This window comes from Lytechinus variegatus, chromosome 10 (assembly GCF_018143015.1).
Source record: "Lytechinus variegatus isolate NC3 chromosome 10, Lvar_3.0, whole genome shotgun sequence".
NCBI classification, from domain to species: Eukaryota; Metazoa; Echinodermata; class Echinoidea; order Temnopleuroida; family Toxopneustidae; genus Lytechinus; species Lytechinus variegatus.
The window spans coordinates 26672478-26679493 of NC_054749.1; positions in this window are offsets into that span (position 1 = coordinate 26672478).

Sequence of the window (7016 nt, forward strand, 5' to 3'; positions counted from 1 at the left end):
ATGGCCTGTATTCTGAAGTCGGGTTTAACGTCAACTCTGGTTTCAAGTTGTGCTTTAACTATGGAAAGCCAGTTGTTACATAAATCTCTAACAGTAGAGGTTCAATTTATCGCCTCATTTGACTCCCAAAACATTATTAACTGCCTGGAAAGGATAAGTACATGTATGACTGTTGTCTTCACCAGTAAAGAATTAGTAAAGAGCACAGTAAACATGAGAAGCATTCACTGTAAACAATTTTTGAAACGTTTGGCTTCCCATAATTTTAGCAGAGTTAGACCATGGTCTAAGTTAAACCCGCCTTCAGAATACAGGCAAAAAAGTCTGACTCTAACAAATTTAAATTTGATGAGAGACTAAGTTTCTGAACCTAATGAGAGGAGAGAAAAAAAAATTGCATAATAAAATGTATTGGGAATGTTAAATTTGTTTTGACATGGCCTAGTAATAACCAGATCCAGCAAATCACATGAAATATTAGCTTTTCACAAAATCAATCTTGGTTTTGCCAGTGTTCTTTAACACCATTTATCTATTTTCAACCTGAAGGACAATGTCTAAAAAAAAATATGCAGGAATGATGCTTTAAAAAGTGCAGGCTAATACTGTGATACTTCTTAGATTTGGCAGAGTTTTTTTTACCATGTTTTAGTTGTGTCTATTTATATTTTTTTTATTCAGAGGAATACATACAGCACATTCTTGATCTATTTTACAAAGCCATTTGATGTATTTCTATTTAATATATTCAAGTTCTCAGGACTTTTTGATTGCCTTCAATTCCAGAACTCCACAATTCATTTCTCAAATATCTCACTCATTTCTTGCTTTTTTATTTCAGTTTCACTGATATGTTCTGAATCTGCATGTAGAGCGAAACATTTGTATCATAATTGCCCGCAAGAGCGAAACCAGGGAAACTAAATATAGATTAAAATCTTTTCTCAATTATTTTAATTCTACAAAAATCCAAGATACTACATCTAGTCCCCCTACATTGAAAAAAAAGTGCTGTACTTTAGAGTCAAGGGAGTTCACAGTCAAATGTGACAAACATGTTTTCACATTCTTTCCAAAATGACATATTTCATGGGGCAACAAAATAAGAGTAGTGCAAGTACAAATATCATTGACTGGAACGGTAGATAAGCTTTCTTTCTTGCTCCTATTAAAGTTCTAGTTTGAAGGCATTTGATTGGTTGGAATGTAGATTGATAGTTATAGAATCTAACAGGTAAGAGAAGTCGAAAACAGAAACACCTAAGTAGTTCAACTAAAGTATTCAAATCAATATTGGGTCATATTTTGCTAGTGCAAAACAATGCTCCTGGCAAAGAAACTAAAAATAGTGCTGGAATTCAACCTAAATCACGATTGTATTGTCAGATTACACAGACACTGCGTCAAAACATGATTTAGATTACAAAGGCTGTTTGACCTCAACAGTCTGAGGGTAAATCAACTGAATATTATGAATCTTTGATATTTCCATTTACCATTTTTTTGGTCATGGCTAATAAAATTTAAATTAAGTGGGAAATTAAATCAACACGCAAAAAAAGAGTTCAACTATGAACTCACATTTCATTGTATAAACTTTATAACTGCATAAACTTTTTGAGTTTCTTCTAAATATCTTTAAGGAGAAATATTTAAAAATAACTTAATCAATTTCTGACATAATTCTGTTTAAATGTAGAAAGGAATATATCAAATAATACTTTGTTTGCAAACAAGATTCAGAAATTGTTAGTAATCAGAATCATGTCATGTATTGAAGAACTTACATCACCAAATTACATGCATAAACTATTTCTTCCAGAATTGTGATATCCATATGATCATAATTTTGAAGACCACCTTTTTTTCCTGTTACAATTTTTTTTTAATGAACTCCCTTTAGTACTTAACCATTGGTGTACACTGGTGGGGCCTAGGTGTGCCTCATGCAGCGAATTGCCACCTTCTGGCGACATGTCAGATTAGGTTCCGACAGTCACATGGAAGATATTAGCCAGGCACCTTCATGATTCTTATCAGTTCCCCCCAAGATCATATTCCATAACAGTGCTTTCAACTATCATAAAGGTTAACCAAGGCCAAGACAGGTGTCTGAATGAGCACTCCTGTGTAGCGAGGTGTTGGTCACTGAATTCAAGCAATGTGTTTTACTCTTCTTGAGTGAGTTAGGAAGGAGGGCAGAGATGGTGTGTCCATTTGCAAGGTTTATATCTACCAATGTACTTGGTCAATAAGCAGTTGGTCTCCTTTTCAAATTGTCGAATGGGCTAAACCCATTTGGTCTAACTACTTGGTATAATTGCTATTTGGTCTAACAATCACTTGGTCCAATACACGGCAGCTATCATTTGGGATAGTGCCCAGATGGTCTTGTTTCCATTTTGTCTGCTTACTTATTCACACTTTGATTTACCTTCTGTGGAAAATTTTGAGTAACTTTCTACACTAACCAGGCTTTACAAATAAAATGTGTTGACAATGTAATACGGAAAATTCAGAGTTTTTTATTGCCTACGCTTAATCACGTTTCCACTTCCTTTCTGAAAAGGCGAAAATCAAACAACATGCACATTTAAGTGTTGATGGAAATAATCCAGGATAAAGCTATTGATGAATTTTTCATCATCAGAATCAACCCTTTTGTTTTGTCTTCATTTCTATTTTTTTAATCATTTCAGTGTGGACATACCCACCCCCCTCCCCATATATTACCTGTGTTGATGGTGTTTTGACAGTTATGTAACAAGACTATTGTATTCATCACCTTTATTTATTTCATTGTTTTTGCTGGTATTCATCAGCTGAGAAGTTATTTTTTCAGCTTTATAATCAACACCTTTTCTGTGAAGTATCAAGGTAAAATAAACTGTGGGGACAGAAAACTTAAAAAGAGCCCCGGATATTCTCAGAGGGTCCCATGCAAAATGTAATACAGTAATGCAAATCAGGCTGGTGATCTAAAAGTGCCCCCCCAAAAAAAAAAAAAAAAAAAATTGGGGGACTCCCTGTACAATGGAAAGTACTAACATCATGCTGAATTCCAACTTTTGGAATTAGCTACTTCTTCACTTGTCCATCAGATAAAATTTTCAAGATTTTTCCATCTGTCTTTTATTTTTCCTACCTTTTATTCCACCTGAAATTGGTGCCAAGGGCACAAGGCCCCTTTAGCCCCTACAAATTTATCGTTGCTGAGGAATTAAATTCTTGTTTCTCAAAAATTACAATTTTTAGAGCAGGCAAAGAAAAAGCTGTATTTTAGTATAACCACAATATTGGCAAACTATTATTGTCTGAAAACAAAAGTCCTATTTCTATGTGAAAGAAGGATGATACTTCAGTCATGAATAGAAAACACAGCTTTTTCTGAGATAGGTTTAAAAAACAATTATTAAGATAGTTGTAAGGTTTTAACATCCCATTGGCATAAAATCAATGATGCAGTTTAGACCATACTCACGTGCACAGGATAGCCTGATCCTCACGATCTGTACAGAAAAGAAAAGGAAAATGTCATGTTAAAAAAGGGTATTTCTGGATAAATGCATTATTACAAGGTTTCTATGATTTGCGATGACAATAAAAACAAATAAAATCAACATCTCCTAATCAAAGAAGTTGATAGCTCAAGTATGAGCTTTTCTAAACATGTAGGCCAACAGCTTTAAAAGTACTAACTGAGATTGGTATATGTATAATAAGACTTCTGTGTCAGTCCACAGAAGATGTGCATGTATGAAAGCATAACTCTATTAATTATAATATGTATCAGTTAATGCAACATTAAGGCTGTAAAATGTAACTGAATAAGCCTCATATTATATATTGAATAAATTAAACTTTTACTGAAGTATAAGGTAATTCAATACAAAATTTCAAAGGAAAACTGAAAAAATATCTTCTGGATTCATATTAGATTATCGTGTTTTTTTTCACAAAGTTATGTAATTCAGAACTTAATATGTAAATGTGTTTGTTAATTTCTCTTTGTATATATGTTTAATCGTTTTATGATTTCTGTATAGTGTACACTGATTCATTAATTTTTATTTTTACTTATTTTTATTTTTGTTTATTTTTTATTCATTGTATATATGTATTGTTTATTTCTTTATTTTATCTTATTTTTATTCATAAAATGTACTTATGAAAGGGGGCCTTCACCCTACAAGCTTTGCTTTTTAGTTGGTCTCCTTCTCTTTCGATTTCATAGCATTATTGTATTATAGAAATGACTTATATATTATATTTTGTAAATATGTCTATTGAACTATCATTGTAAATGTAAAAAGATTGAAAGAGAAAATAAATGAATTGAATTGAAAATTGAATTGAATTAAGGATGTATTGTCAACCTAGAATATCACCCCCTCCCCATACAGCACTTTCCTTGCAATATGAAAATTCAAGAGAGAGAATGGAGAAATAAGAGAAGGATATGCAATGTATTATCAAAGGCAGTGTGTCCACCCACTGAGAGGTAAATTGTTTACAAATGTGTAATCCAGCTCAAACCTGAGGATTTCCTCCCTGGAGTTGAATATTTCCGCAAACCAACGGAACACGCAACATACAGGGACTCATGATAATAGTACTTCATTCGCTTTCATGCTACTACAAACATTACACAGTTAATTTTGAATATGGAAGTGTAGCGTTTCAGTCACATTGAATAGGATATTTTAGCCAAATTGAATGGGAGAGTTCAGGTAAATGGAACATCTGCTTCGGGGGGGGGGGTTAACACAAACATGCTTCATGCTTTCATCAGCTGAAATATATTCCAATTGTATTATTGACCGAGTAAATGAAGTGATCATGCACCATTACCTTTCTATAGAAACAGTAATATGACCCCAGTACTGAACAAATCTTTGTAGATAGTTCAAGTTCATGGATTGTTGCTTATTAATTGGAACCAATAGAGTTCATAGAAACCACACAGCATGGGATCTACATTGTATGTTCAATGAGAGTGCTAACTAAATCAAGATCATAGGTAGGCCAAGTACATGTACAAGTAGCATTTAACTTCTTTCTCTTTTATTTGTTACATGTGTATTTGTAACACTGCATAATATTTCAACCTCACATGTGTATAGAAAAAGACTAAAAGATTCTAATATTAGTTTAAATGTGTGTTGTACTTGTAACAATATATATATCATGGACAAGAAAGGATAACTTGATTTCATTTCTCACAGGGGTCAGATAACAACTTTTTTTTTCAATTATGGGGGTGTTTGTTTTTATCTGATGGTATATTTTTCCGGTATTTTATTTTTGTTGGCCTAATGAAACATATAATAGCAAAAAGCTGTGACCATTTTACCCCCCCCCCACACACCCAAACACCTCAGACCCTGTATTGATCATTTAGTATGTGATGATTTTTGTGTATGATAAATTGTGGAAAATTACCCCCCCCCCCGAACGATTGCTAGCTTTATGCTTTATCTTCAACATTTTAATCCAAAATGATGTTTTTCATGTATATCTACTTGCAATTGATTTATTCAAGGTGAATTATCTATGGAAGAAGTTTCCATTGATTTTTACCATGAATCTCAGTTAAATTAAAGCTAATGCTTGCATACCATTCAAGCTTAAGAAGCTCATGATATTCCTGGTTACCTTACATAATGTGTGTGCCAAGCTAACAAAAGGTTTAATGGTATGGTATGCAGTGGAAAATATCATCTGTTTGTTTTAGTGGGTATTTAGTAAGGTGATAGTAACAAATGTAAATGAAGGAGGCCCTGTATTTACCAATGTGATCCCAGTATTGATAAGGTTTGTTTGGATCGGCTAGTTTGCAAGGACTCTGACAGTAAACAAACCATGATAAAACCTTTCGCAGAAATCATATTTTGACTTTTTTTCTTTATTTATCAATGGAGGATGTAGCCAAATGAATAAAGTGTGTGAATGTTTACTTGAAGCAGCTCATATTAATAGAATTGCTCACATTTAAAATGTGAGCAATTCTATTAATATGAGCTGCTTCAAGTAAACATTCTTATGTATTTATTCACCCCACCTCAGATAAGGAATTTTTAATGTCGCCATAAAAAAACCCCGCTATCACATTGTTTTCAACTGATTTATTGGATGAAGACAGTGAAAATCAGAAAGGAATTACTACATACAAGCATATCAGGGAGAACCTTAGATTTAGTGTTGATTATTGGTGGAATAGGTACAAAAAATTACCTTACTTTCAAGAAAACAACAAACGTAGCCATTCCAAAATCAACTTCCAAAACAAATCAGCCCCTCCCCCCTATTTTATAAAGAAGTGCCACTCCCCTTCAAAAAGCCAAGACACATCGCACTATGGGGTATATAACAGTGGGCACACCAGTGAGCAGACACACACAAGGAGACAGGAATAGAGAGCAAATAAAAGAAAAGAATGCATGGAATTCACCACAACCTTTGTTCTCAGAACAATTCATGGTACATAGACTCATCTCTCCCCTTTGATTGCTACATATGAGTGATCAGGACTGAGAATGATCTGGAACACTTCACGTGATTTGAATCAAAAGTCCTTGCTATCTGATCTAATTCCACACTTTTCAATTCATTTTCTAATCTATTTTTTTTTTGGTACTTATAAGAAATTGCATTACTGTTAAACTAAAGCTAAATCCTAAAGGATATTTTTGAATGGTCAGATGAAATAGCATAAATCCTACATACATGTAATCATTACTTATAGAAATCACACTGGCCCATATTTTGGAACAACTGCTCTCTAATAAAGAGGTGAGTCAGATTGAGCAAATAAGTTTTGTTTCTGCATCACAGCTAATGATATCTGAAAAGTATATATAAATATCAATAAAATGGAAGAGGAATTATAGGAACATAATATAAATTGGTCATAAAAGATGAAAGATTTATCTTTTTTATTATGGTTTCTACTGAATGGAAAAAAAATGCATTTTGATGGTTTTGGAAGAGTGCCAAATATAGCTCATGTTTCTCAA